We start from the raw sequence: 14301 nt of genomic DNA on the forward strand, positions 1-14301 counted from the left end.
CGAGTAAATCTACTTTAGTTGTTGTTGTTAATCAAGCAGGCTAAAACTATCTCTCTTTCCCCTTCCCTTCCATACACACACGAGCGCAAACGCCCTACCATCAAATTATGCTGCTCTTAGACACGAAATTATTCATATCTTTTGGGGATTTGCCTGTTTATGGAGTCGCTGTGTGCGTGCGGGGTTTTTGTTTTTTCTTTTGTTGAACTGAATTCGAATTGAATACCCTAAAGCACCACAGGTGGTGGTTGTGGTGCGTATTCCAGCTATTTTGTGTTGAGTGCAAGCAATAGACCGAACGACCAGAAGAAAACTTTTGTTTTTTTGAGTATTTTGATTTTTTCTTCAAATAAAAATTTTATTTTTTAGAATTTACCTTTAAGATTCTCATTTAGGATTTTCTATATAACAGTGGAAGTGACACATATTCCGCTTACATTGTTGGAAATCTAGTTATACAAATTATCTTAATTACCTCCAAATGCCGATCATTTAATAGTCAATTACAATATTCAAACAACGAAAGATAACCTAAGCTTGAAATTTATACATCGCTGTATATAAATGATGATAATTTTTAATTAGCGGAATATTTTATAAAAATTAAATTACAGCAAATGTGGATTATTAGCATAAAACGTCGGTTCGTTGACTAAAGTTTAGGCCAACTTTTGGGTAACGAACGAAAAAATGTGCTTCGCAAAAATAATGGTCTTGGACTCCAGATACATACTCGTATGTTGGAAAGAAATCTATTTAAGAGAATTCAGTTCGTCTGGCTGGTTAGTGCACACGTCTCCGCCAAAGCCGGATGAAAAACGAGCAGGGATTGTCGCGAGCCAATGTGGTGAAATGATTATTCCACAATGCATCTCTGCGACGAGCGACATATAGAATCAGTTGGTGATCTATTTTCCTAAATAAGATCCACTTAAGAGAAAATGTGCCTATAAGTTTCCTCAAGGTTTGCAGTGGGCTACCCACTGCATTTTAACAGAGCCCCCTCGTTGATACCTGGGCGACTCAAGGAGTATCAGTTCCTTAATTAATGAATATCTCATGGATATACGAACGTATATCCCAACGTATATCAAAACCCAAAAATAAACCTTCGACTGATGTATGTACCTGTGGATGGATGCCTTGGCACCATCAGACTTCACATCTACACGTGCATCAATCTATCCCTGGCCATCACCCGTCACCAACAGCTCAAATTCTGGTATTGCAAAGAAACAAACTGTAGCTTAAGGCAGAGATGACACTTTGGAACTGGACCGCCTAAACAGACATAGCATTAGGATGCGAAGTAACATCCTAATCGAGGAAAGTATATCTCCAACTCTCAAGGTCGATAGCATCCCTGATGATATTTGGGGGTATTTAGCGCTAACTGAAGAGGATGAAGCCATGGTCATGACAGTAGTATATGTCCCAACCTCTAGTCATGATAATGAGACCCAATCCGCTAGTAAAGTTGCTGAAACCACTTGTCCCATTGGGCCGGATGTTTTAGTGTCGAACAAATTCGTCAAACCCTTGCTTCTCAGACAAATAATATTCGAGAAGTATAGGGGCAAGAGTGAAACATCCATCAATAAGACGAATGATTCACTGATACCGCAAACCATCTACCTATCCCTCCAACTCTCAAGGAGGACAGCATCCCTGATGATATTTGGATATTTATTTATCGCTAACTGAAGAGGATGAAGCCATGGTCATGAAAGTGGTCCATGTCCAAACCTCTAGTCATGTTACTGAGCCCCAATCCGCTAGTAAAGTTGCTGAAACTACTTGTCCCACTGGGTCGGACGTTTTAGCGTCGGAAAACTCCGACAAACCTCTGCTTCTCAGGTAAAAAATACTAGGGACAAGAGTGAAACATCCATCAATAAGGCGGTGTATTCACTGACCTCAAAAATGCCAAAGCCAATGAATAAAGAATAAGAAAGCATACCAAAGAGCAGAAAATTACTACAATTGCTACAAAAAAAATCAAGCACCATCAGCGTAAGGAAATTTCAGCTGATAAGACCTAACTTCAAGTTCGTGAGGAAGTTCGAAAGAAACTTCTTAAGCAACAAAGAGGTAACAGCTTGTTTGCGAAATTCCCATCCTAAGAACGGGAGAATCCTCCAGTCCCCTAAGGAAGTGACGACGGATTTTTTTTCGACAAAGCGGCATAGTCGGTGTCTACAAAAAAAGGCTAAGAAGAAGCCAAGAAAGTGTCCAAGTCCTCTGGTAAGGTTTCATTTGATTCCTCAGCTGCCTTAACTCTAAAACAAAAGTGTGTGATGAAAGTAAGTCAGCTGATGAGCAAAGGAAAACCACCTGACTTAGGTGTGAACACGAGCAGGTGGAGCAATGATGAGTTTGTGGCAGCGTCAACTGCTCAAAGGTCGCCAGTCCTCCGTCGACCAATACAAAATCACAAACCAATGGTTGTAAATAGGTCGTGAGGTCCTCCGAGGAACAGCCTCCCGTTGCGAAGAAGCTGACAATGTTACTGCCGGTCCAATCGACTGCATCTTATGCTTCGGGGACGAGGAAGGTTAGTGAGAAGATCACTTGAAAAAGTGTTATTTTCAATATCCTGAGCACACTATCTGGATCTGTTACCAGGCTACCTTGTTTGTCTCAACAACAGCACGTACCTGCACCAGTTTGATGTTTCACTCCCTGGTAGAATTTTAGGACTTCATTCTCGCTCCTTTAAATCTCGACTTTTTCGCACTTCTGCTTTTCCATTTCCCCTTTTTCTGATACCTATCTAGTGTCCTATTCGCCGCATTCTTCTCGTCGGTAGCAGCCCGACACTCCACCATGTGTTCCTTGGTGGAAATCTCTTCAATAAGTGCATCTTCTTCGTAACCTTGTACGTATGCGAAGTCGAACAGGGATAACGCAAAGCTCAGCTCATTGCAGAATCCATGCTCGTCGTCTAACCCGATACATGTTGACAATACTGTTCGACGTATTGTCCCGGATAACATTCGACTAGAAATCATCGACAAGGCTGATCCCAATGGACGCATCAGCGATTTTCATTGGTTGTTGGTGGAAGGTCATCTTAGGGACATTCTCATTTCGGATCTGGTCAACCACACCAGACAAATGTACGGCTTGATCGTGCTGTTATTAACAAGGGAGCCAAGGTGATTAGCTGTGAGAACAAGAAATCAGCAGATTTTCTTCTTGAAACAGTTAATGAGATTGGCTCGCTTTGAGAAGTTGGCAAACTGTCAGTTGTACCTTTCAATGATATACCATGTGGGATGGTGACTTCAGTATGGGTCCCTCCTCATTCAATGGAGATGGGACGAAAATTAAAGTTAGCCGAGAAACAGATCGTTGGGCTTCAGATGGAAAAATGGAGAATTCTCAACTCCTTTCAGAGGAACGATGGATTTGTCATCACATTTGCCACTGACAGGTCTGGAGAGAATTACTTAAGAAGTCGAGGAAGTTGCTTAACTTTGGGCTAGAAAAGTTGTACTTCCGAAACTCCCTATTGGCGTTTTGTTTTTGGATATAAATGGTCTGAATCGATGTTTGCTCCTCGAATCGGCGGGACATCTAACAAAGTAAATGAATGCCATCCGTCTATCACAAAATGACATGCTGCTCACTACCATGTGTTTAATGCTGTTCTTCGCTCTGAGGGCACAGATGAGACAGACTTATGTTAAAAAAATAATCCTTTTATAAGGATTGTGGCAATTCTCCCATCCAACCGTGTGAATCGTTTGTGATGGCCCAATTCCCTCGCAATTTCAGTAAGGCGATAATATCAGCTTTGTACACTTTCAAGTGTGTACATACGCCAGTACGCAAACTTCACATACTCTGCAAAGAGTCTGGATGTTCCAGGCACAGATTCGCATATCATGATCCTTAAAACTTTCGCGGGGACGAAACTTTAGAGGGATTTGTATTTATTTTTTATCATAGAAGAATGCTTTTTATAGGGTTGAGCTACTAACTCGTCATCCAATTCAAGTTTTACCGCTCTTAGCTCGATGTTAGCTCGCTATTTTTAATGGGTGTTACAGGCAGTTCTCCAGGAGTCACCATGGGGAGTCCACTTGAGATGGATGAGGAACCAAGGTAAACCCTGGACTTTGCCATGTTAAAGCCGATCAATACCGTTACTTGGTTTCTTTCTTCCCTCACGCCAACCAGCCTACCACAAACACTTTATAAAATCCTCGAATGTATCTTCATTTTCATTTCATTGAAATAATTTGTATAAAAAGTCCCCTGCATTGTCTGCCCTGTGGATCCTTTCAAAAGTATTCTTGAAACTTCATTAGCTCTCAAAACACCACACTTCATGGTAATTTGTCAATGATCATGGTTTAACTTCATTCGTTCATTCCACCATTCTAGCTAAATTCCAATTATAATGGAATACACAAAGACACAAAACATTCAATAACTGCAAACGAAAAACAACAATTACCCCTTAAAAAAATATGCGAAACTTAATTTGCTTATTGCAAAATGTATTCCACCATGCCACCGAATCTTTAGAGGAAGAGAATGGAAGAGGGGGGTCAATGATAAAAGTGCAAAATAATGTTCATTGAAATTTGTTACATTTTTATGCTGGTTAATTTTCCAAATTGCTCACAAATTAACAGGCAAGAGAATTTCTTTACGCTGCTTACTAAAACTCTTATGAGGGCAACAAAAAAAAAGGAATATGCAATATATTGACTGGAACCCAACAACAAGTAAATACCGCTATTTAAACGGATGGTGGTCATCCGTTTCCCTAACAACAAGATAATAATTTCGATGGTGGACACGGAACTTTGTTTTAATTTTAATAGAAATATGAAAGTTATTATCAGCTGGTGTTTAGTGACAATTTTGGATATTATTTTGCATTGCATTAATACATTTGCATGAGGGGTCTTCATAGAGGAGCCGCAGGTTGCATTTACTGACGAGCCGGAGGGAGACTTTGATGTTGTTAAAAATTTCCAAGCATTTATTGAACTTGAAAAAATATTCTTAAAAATATCCACGCCTATATTGGCCGTGAAAAAATATTCTTAAAAATATCCAAGCCTTCATTGGACTTGAAAAAATATTCTTAAAAATATTTATGGCTATATTGGAGATGAAAAAAATTTTCTTAAAAATATTTATGGCTATATTGGAGATGAAAAAAAAATCTTAAAAATATCCACATATATATATTGGTCGTGAAAAAATATTCTTAAAAATATTTGTGGCTATATTGGATATGAAACAAATATTCTTAAAAATATTTATGACTATATTGGATATGAAACAAATATTCTTAAAAAATCCACTCCTATATAGGTCGTGAAAAAACATTCTTTGTGAAAAAATATTCTTAAACATATTTATGACTATATTGGAGATGAAAAAAAAATATTCTTAAAAATATCCACGCCTATATTGGTCATGAAAAAATATTCTTAAAAATATCCACGCCTATATTGGTCATGAAAAAATATTCTTAAAAATATCCACGCCTATATTGGTCGTGAAAAAATATTCCTAAAAATATTTATGACTATATTACAGATGAAAAAAATATTCTTAAAAATATTTATTTAGATGAAACAAATATTCTTAAAAAAATCCGCACCTATATAGGTCGCGAAAAACATTCTTTGTGAAAAAATATTCTTAAAAATATTTATGACAATATTGGAGATGAAAAAAATATTCTTAAAAATATCCACGCCTATATTGGTCGTGAAAAAATATTCTTAAAAATATCCACGCCTATTCTGGTCGTGAAAAAATATTCTTAAAAATTTCCACGCCTATATTGGCGGTGAAAAATATTCTTAAAAATATCCAGGCCTATATTGGTCGTGAAAAAATATTCTTAAACATATCCAAGCCTATATTGGCGGTGAAAAATATCCAGGCCTATATTGGTCGTTAAAAATATTCTTACAAATATTTGACTATATTGCAAATGAAAAAATATTCTTAAAAATATTTGTGACGTTTGAGGTTTAATGTGAGATTCTTAAAAACTTCCACGCCTATATTGGTGGTGAAAAAATATTCTTAAAAATATTTATGGCTATATTGGAGATGAAAAAAATATTCTTAAAAATATCCACCTATATTGGTCGTGCAAAAATATTCTGAAAAATATCCACGCCTATATTGGTGGTGAAAAAATATTCTTAAAAATATTTGTGACTATATTGGAGATTAAAAAATATTCTTAAAAATATTTATGACTATATTGGAGATGAAAAAAATAATATATATTTGTCATGAAAAAATATTCTTAAAAATATCCACGCCAAGATTGATCATGAAAAAATATTCTTAAAAGTATCCACGCCAAGATTGGTCATGAAAAAATATTCTTAAAAATATCCACGCCAAGATTGGTCATGAAAAAATATTCTTAAAAATATCCACGCCAAGATTGGTCATGAAAAAATATTCTTAAAAATATCCACGCCTAGATTGGTCATGAAAAAATATTCTTAAAAATATCCACGCCAAGATTGTTCATGAAAAAATATTCTTAAAAATATCCACGCCAAGATTGGTCATGAAAAAATATTCTTAAAAATATCCACGCCAAGATTGGTCATGAAAAAATATTCTTAAAAATATCCACGCCAAGATTGGTTATGAAAAAATATTCTTAAAAATATCCACGCCAAGATTGGTCATGAAAAAATATTCTTAAAAATATCCACGCCAAGATTGGTCATGAAAAAATATTCTTAAAAATATCCACGCCAAGATTGGTCATGAAAAAATATTCTTAAAAATATCCACGCCAAGATTGGTCATGAAAAAATATTCTTAACAATATCCACGCCAAGATTGGTCATGAGAAAATATTCTTAAAAATATCCACGCCAAGATTGGTCATGAAAAAATATTCTTAAAAATATCCACGCCAAGATTGGTTATGAAAAAATATTCTTAAAAATATCCACGCCAAGATTGGTCATGAAAAAATATTCTTAAAAATATCCACGCCAAGATTGGTCATGAAAAAATATTCTTAAAAATATCCACGCCAAGATTGTTCATGAAAAAATATTCTTAAAAATATCCACGCCAAGATTGGTCATGAAAAAATATTCTTAAAAATATCCACGCCAAGATTGGTCATGAAGAAGTATTCTTAAAAATATCCACGCCAAGATTGGTCATGAAAAAATATTCTTAAAAATATCCACGCCAAGATTGGTCATTAAAAAATATTCTTAAAAATATCCACGCCTAGATTGGCCAAGAAAAAATATTCTTAAAAATATCCACGCCTAGATTGGCCAAGAAAAAATATTCTTAAAAATATCCGCGCCCATATTGGTCGTGAAAAAATATTCTTAAAAATATCCACGCTTATATTGGTCGTGAAAAAATATTCTTAAAAATATTTATGACTATATTGGAGATGAAAAAATATTCTTAAAAATATCTACGCCTCGATTGGCCGTGAAAAAGTATTCTTAAAAATATCCACGCCTATATTAGTCGTGAAAAACAAAAATTCTTGAAAATATCCACGCCTATATTGGCTGTGAAAAATATAACTAAAAATATCCTCAATTGGACTTCAAAAAATATTATTAAAAAACAGTTTGTTAAATGTTAAAATCCACTTTCCAAGTCTAACCGCCAAAGCTCTTCTTCTTCTTTTGCTGGCATTATTTAGCATTCTAACGGCATAGTTAGTGGACTTTTGGTTTGCATGGCAAGATTGTGCAATTGGCGTAATTTTTGCACAAAACCATGCCGTAGATTTCTGGTCGATTTTCACAACAAAGACTGGGGAGACTTGTATGAATTCATAATTAGTTTCTTTCCAAGTAAAAGGCACCGGGTTGCGGTAGGTTTAAATTTTTTCTGTTTCTTTGCTTGTTTTTTTTTTTGCTTTGGCTACGTAATTTTGCTTTTCATCTGATAAAAATCAGTGAATTTGTAACGCTATGAGTTGTTGTTGGTAGAAAAAAAAAAAAAACAAAAAAGACACAGGGAGAAAAAGCAACAGAAACAAGTAAGAAAAGCGTTAAGTTCGGTCGGGCCGAACTTTTTATACCCTCCACCACAAATTTCAGCCATTTCGGTGGATTAATGTGGCCACAACCTTCAAAATTCCGAAATTCGGAAGGTACCGTTCTATGGGGGCTATATGATGGCGTGGACCTATACCTACAAATTTCTGGGGGAACGTTTTATACGCCTAAAGAAGACTAAATACCAAATTTCAGCCATATCGGTGTGATAATGAGGCTAAAACGTTCAAAATATCGAAAATCGGGAGATATTGTATTATGGGGGCTATATCAACACGGGGACCTATATAAACATTTTATGGTAGAAATGTTTCTTAGCCTCTGGAAACACAAAATACAAAGTTACAACCGATTCTTTGGTCAAATGGGTCTAATACATTCAAAATATATTAAAATGACGCGTACTTTATAAGGGGTCTTATGTGGGGACTATACCAAAACGTAGACCTATATAACCCAACTTTGGTAGGAATGTTTTCTGGCCTCTGAAGACACCAAATACCAAATTACAACCAATTCTGTGGTTAAATGGGTCTAATACATTCAAAATATATTAAAATGACGCGTACTTTATATGGGGCCTTATATGGGGGCTATATCAAAACGTGGACCTATATAACCCAACTTTGGTAGGAATATTTTTTGGCCTCTGGAGACACAAAGTACCAAATTACAACCAATTCGGTGGTAAAATGGGCCAAATATCTTAAAAATTCCTTAAAACGACGACGCGTCACGCGTCATTTTGTATGGGGGCTATACGAAAGCGTGGACCTACATAGCTCGCTTTCAATACCAAAAGTCCTACGTAGATATAACATATTTTCCCAAAATTTCATCAACCTACGTCAATCCGTTCGGACGCTAGAGTGATTTCCACAGACGGACAGACGGACAGACAGACAGACGGACAGACGGACGGACATGGTTATATCGATGTAGAATTGCACGCTGATCAAGAATATATATACTTTGTGGGGTCTACAATGATTATTTCGAGTAGTTACAAAAGTAGTGAAAAAACTTAATATACCCCCATCCTATGGTGGAGGGTATAAAAATAATGGCAAAATTTCGTGACGTCGATTTTTGTGTTCACATCTATATACCCCTCACGCCTTTGGCCACACTTACTGGGAGCCAGCCGTATTGTGTGTGTTTGCCTTCCCGCCACCCCATTTCGTTTTGGTTCTACATTTTGTGACTTTTCCACGATATGGATATGATAACAACTACATTGGCGGCTGTGTTTTTTTTTTTGCCATCTCTACCCCTCCTCCCCCAGTTCAAAGATTGTTTGCTGCGCCCCTATCGTAATGTGCCACACAACCAATGAACATTTTTGTCATGTTGTTCATTTTGCTTGTGTGTGTATGTTCGCTGGTATAAAGTCTATGATTGTTGTTGCTATTCTTCTTCTTGTTTGTTACCTCTTCTCCAGCACTCCACCACTCAATGTTTACTTGGCCAAAACGGAGCAACAACAAAAGCAGCAGAAGTAAAATTATTCACATAAGAGCATATTGCCGGCGGCAATTCAACTTAAAATGCACTTGTTTTTTATTGGTGTTGTTGTTTTCGTTGTAGCTGAATATTTTCCATGTAAAGGAAAGGCATGACAAAAATAAGAAAAAAACGTTTTTTGCACAAAATGAAATTTAGAGAAAAATACCCAAAGACTTTAAGTAATTATTTAAGGCCTTCTCTTTTGGTATTTTTGCAGGCAAAAATTACCAACGTTTTTTTTGATATTTTATGATTTAGTTTTGGTCGTTTGGGAGGCCCATTTTGGAACAACTCTAGTTTAGTAAAAACTCTCCGATTTTTTTTGAAATTTTTTCCAGAGGTAGATATTGTTGCGCTGATCACGGAAATGAATAATTTTCTTGGGGTACGGACCCGGTTACCCGGTTATTGGACCCGAAAATCCGGGTACAAAACCCGGGTTAGACCCGGCTCTACCGAACCGATTGCTACATTGGAAAGCTTATGGAAATACCTATCCAACAAGTGGTCCTATGATGGGGTTATTTTCAGGTGGTCAGGTGATATAACCCAAAAACTGATTTTTGGACTCGGATTTTTCTATAAAACCCTAAAAAAAGTCGAAAATGGGTCCATTATGGGAGCACGCTTAATGTATGTCAGATTATAGCTCGCACTTCAACCTTTCCAAAATGGTTCTATATGTTGTAATACATTTTCTGGATCCATAGATATGGCCCTTAGAATCTTCAGACCTCGGTTCTGTAGGGCTCATTTCTTTAGATTATAGGGGTCTATGGGAAATTTTAAATTTCTTAATTGAACAACATTTTCTTTTAACTTATAATTTCTATTTAAATAGCCGGCCTTTAAGACTTTCTCCTATGGACAAGCGCAAATCTCGGGAACGGAAACAAAATTTTCTTTTAAATTATAAATTTTTCTTTAAGTAGCCGGCCTTTGGCCGGGGATTTAAGACTTTCTCCTATGGACAGGTGCAAATCTCGAGAACGGGAACAAAATGTTTTTTTAAATTATAATTGTTTTCTATAAATAGCCACTTGGAGAAACCGGGGTTTCGAGATTCTAAGAGCCATATCTCTGGATCCAGAACACAACATATAGCACCATTTTGGAAAGGTTAAAGTGAGAGCTATAATCTGACATACATTAAGCGGGCACCCATAATGGGCCCATTTTCGACTTTTTGAGGGTTTTATGAAAAAATCAGGGTCCAAAAATCAGTTTTTGGTTTATATCACCTGACCATCTGGAAATAACCTCATCATATGACCACTTGTTGGATACGTATTTCCATAAGCTTTCCAATGATACCCAAAATCCAAATGATACCCATAGCAATCGGTTCAGTAGTGCCGGGTCCAACACGGGTTTTGTACCCGGACTTTCGGGTCCAATAACCGGGTCCGTCCCCCAAGAAAATTATACATTTCCGTGATCAGCGCAACAATATCTACCTCTGGAAAAAGTTTCAAAAAATCGGAGAGTTTTTACTAAACTAGAGTTAAGCCGGATATTTATTGAAAATCTATGTCCAAGCAAATTTGTAGATGAATTTGCGAACCACAACCCAAGGTCCTGGAAGGGAAATTTTGAAAAATCCATCGCTGAATCCTTATTCGTTTATTTTGTCCAAAATGGATGGCAACACTAAAGTTTGGTGAGAGACTGTGAATTGGGAGGAGGTAGAGTTCGACAAGGAGGAAAAGGTTATTAAAATTTAATATATTTTTTCTGCTGGTCCTCCAGATATCTTTAGAAGCATATTCAGGATAAAAAGGAGAACGACATACGGCAGCAAACGAAAGTGGACACTTAACAACAACCACTTTAAGAACTTGTATTACGATGTAAAAAACATAGAAGGAAGAAAAAATGAAGTACGTAGTTAACCGAAAAACAGAAGTCACGGCAAAATAGAAATTAAATGAATTCGAAGAGACAAGATAATAATAACGATGACGATAATTGTTATGTCGATTACAAGGATGACTACAATTGTGTTTCTTTTGCTCACTTACATTTTTTAGCTACTCCCTACCGTTCATTAGAAGTGATTTATGAAGTGGAGTACGGAAAGGGTTTATATTATTTAGAGAGAAATTGTAAAAAATAACGACCAGCCGGAGGAAGTCCTTATAGATGAGCAGGAGATGGAGACGAGTCAGATGGAGTCCAATGAACAAAAAATACAAAAATATTCCTAAAAATATGTACGCCTTGATTGGACCTACAAAAATATTATAAAAAATATGCACGCCTTGATTGGACCTACAAAAATATTTTAAAAAATATGCACGCACAAAAATATTGTTAAAAATATGCACGCCTTGATTGGACCTACAAAAATATTGTTAAAAATATGCACGCCTTGATTGGACCTACAAAAATATTGTTAAAAATATGCACGCCTTGATTGGACCTACAAAAATATTGTTAAAAAATTCCATGCGTTGATTGCACCTAAAAAATATTCTTGAAAATATCTACGCCTTGATTGGACCAACAAAAAATATTCTTGAAAATATCCACGCCTTGATTGCACCTAAAAAATATTCTTAAAATTATCTACGCCTTCAATGGACCCACAAAAAATATTCTTATAAATATCCACGCCTTGATAGGACCTACAAAAATATTCTTATAAATATCCACGCCTTGATAGGACCTACAAAAATATTCTTATAAATATCCACGCCTTGATAGGACCTACAAAAATATTCTTAAAAATATCCACGCCTTGATAGGACCTACAAGAATATTTTTAAAAATGTCCGCGCCTTGATTGGACCTACAAAAATATTTTTAACCCTTTCGGCCCCGAACTTTTTTCCTCGCATTAGTAGTTACTTTAAAAACATAGAATTAAAGTATAAGTCAAAACTAAGACATAACATAAATTGGTGGGCGTTACCCCACCTATTTCTGAAGATACAGTACATTTTATATAAAATTTATTTGCTCATTATTTTGTGCAATTATGTAAATATAAATGTTATAATCGTATAGAATTATACCTCTGACCTTACTTTTGAAGAATCAAAACTAAAGTTTAACATAAAGCTCATACATTTTGATTTAGAAACGATTTAAATAATTTGGACTGTACACATCGATTTTTGACATGCCGTGATTTTCCAGACTTCACACTGAATAATGCATCGTAGTTCTGTTGATCGGGATACAACTGGCACTACTTCTTAAAAATATCCACGCCTTGATTGGACCTACAAAAATATTCTTAAAAATATCCACGCCTCTATTGGGACTTGAAAATATATTCTTAAAAATATCAACGCCTCTATTGGGACTTGAAAATATATTCTTAAAAATATCCACGCCTCTATTGGGACTTGAAAATATATTCTTAAAAATATCCACGCCTCTATTGGGACTTGAAAATATATTCTTAAAAATATCCACGCCTCTATTGGGACTTGAAAATATATTCTTAAAAATATCCACGCCTCTATTGGGACTTGAAAATATATTCTTAAAAATATCCACGCCTCTATTGGGACTTGAAAATATATTCTTAAAAATATCCACGCCTCTATTGGGACTTGAAAATATATTCTTAAAAATATCCACGCCTCTATTGGGACTTGAAAATATATTCTTAAAAATATCCACGCCTCTATTGGGACTTAAAAATATATTCTTAAAAATATCCACGCCTCTATTGGGACTTGAAAATATATTCTTAAAAATATCCACGCCTCTATTGGGACTTGAAAATATATTCTTAAAAATATCCACGCCTCTATTGGGACTTGAAAATATATTCTTAAAAATATCCACGCCTCTATTGGGACTTGAAAATATATTCTTAAAAATATCCACGCCTCTATTGGGACTTGAAAATATATTCTTAAAAATATCCACGCCTCTATTGGGACTTGAAAATATATTCTTAAAAATATCCACGCCTCTATTGGGACTTGAAAATATATTCTTAAAAATATCCACGCCTTGATTGGACCTATAAAAATGATCTTAAAAATATCCACGCCTTGATTGGACCTATAAAAATGTTCTTAAGAATATCCCCGCCTCTATTGGGACTTGAAAAATATTCTTAAACATATTCACGCCTTGATTGGACCTACAAAAATATTCTTAAACATATTCACGCCTTGATTGGACCTACAAAAATATTCTTAAACATATTCACGCCTTGATTGAACCTACAAAAATATTCTTAAAAATATCCACGCCTCTATTGGGACTTGAAAATATATTCTTAAAAATATCCACGCCTCTATACGGATTTGAAAATATATTCTTAAAAATATCCACGCCTCTATTGGGACTTGAAAATATATTCTTAAAAATATCCACGCCTCTATTGGGACTTGAAAATATATTCTTAAAAATATCCACGCATCTATTGGGACTTGAAATTATATTCTTAAAAATATCCACGCCTCTATAGGGACTTGAAAATATATTCTTAAAAATATCCACGCCTCTATTGGGACTTGAAAATATATTCTTAAAAATATCCACGCCTCTATTGGGACTTGAAAATATATTCTTAAAAATATCCACGCCTCTATTGGGACTTGAAAATATATTCTTAAAAATATCCACGCCTCTATTGGGACTTGAAAATATATTCTTAAAAATATCCACGCCTCTATTGGGACTTGAAAATATATTCTTAAAAATATCCACGCATCTATTGGGACTTGAAAATATAAAATAAAAATGTTCTTACAAATATTCACGCCTCTTTTGGCACTTG

General features: G+C 35.4%; 1 protein-coding gene across 4 annotated transcripts in view; it reads left to right on the forward strand.

Annotated features, from left to right (window-relative positions):
- wge (BAH domain and coiled-coil containing protein winged eye) overlaps positions 1 to 14301 on the forward strand; it is a 144163-nt gene that overhangs the window by 13880 nt on the left and 115982 nt on the right. The window lies entirely within an intron of this gene.

Source organism: Musca autumnalis, unplaced genomic scaffold (genome assembly GCF_047663935.1).
Source record: "Musca autumnalis isolate F117 unplaced genomic scaffold, ASM4766393v1 scaffold_1, whole genome shotgun sequence".
In the NCBI taxonomy this organism is placed as follows: Eukaryota; Metazoa; Arthropoda; class Insecta; order Diptera; family Muscidae; genus Musca; species Musca autumnalis.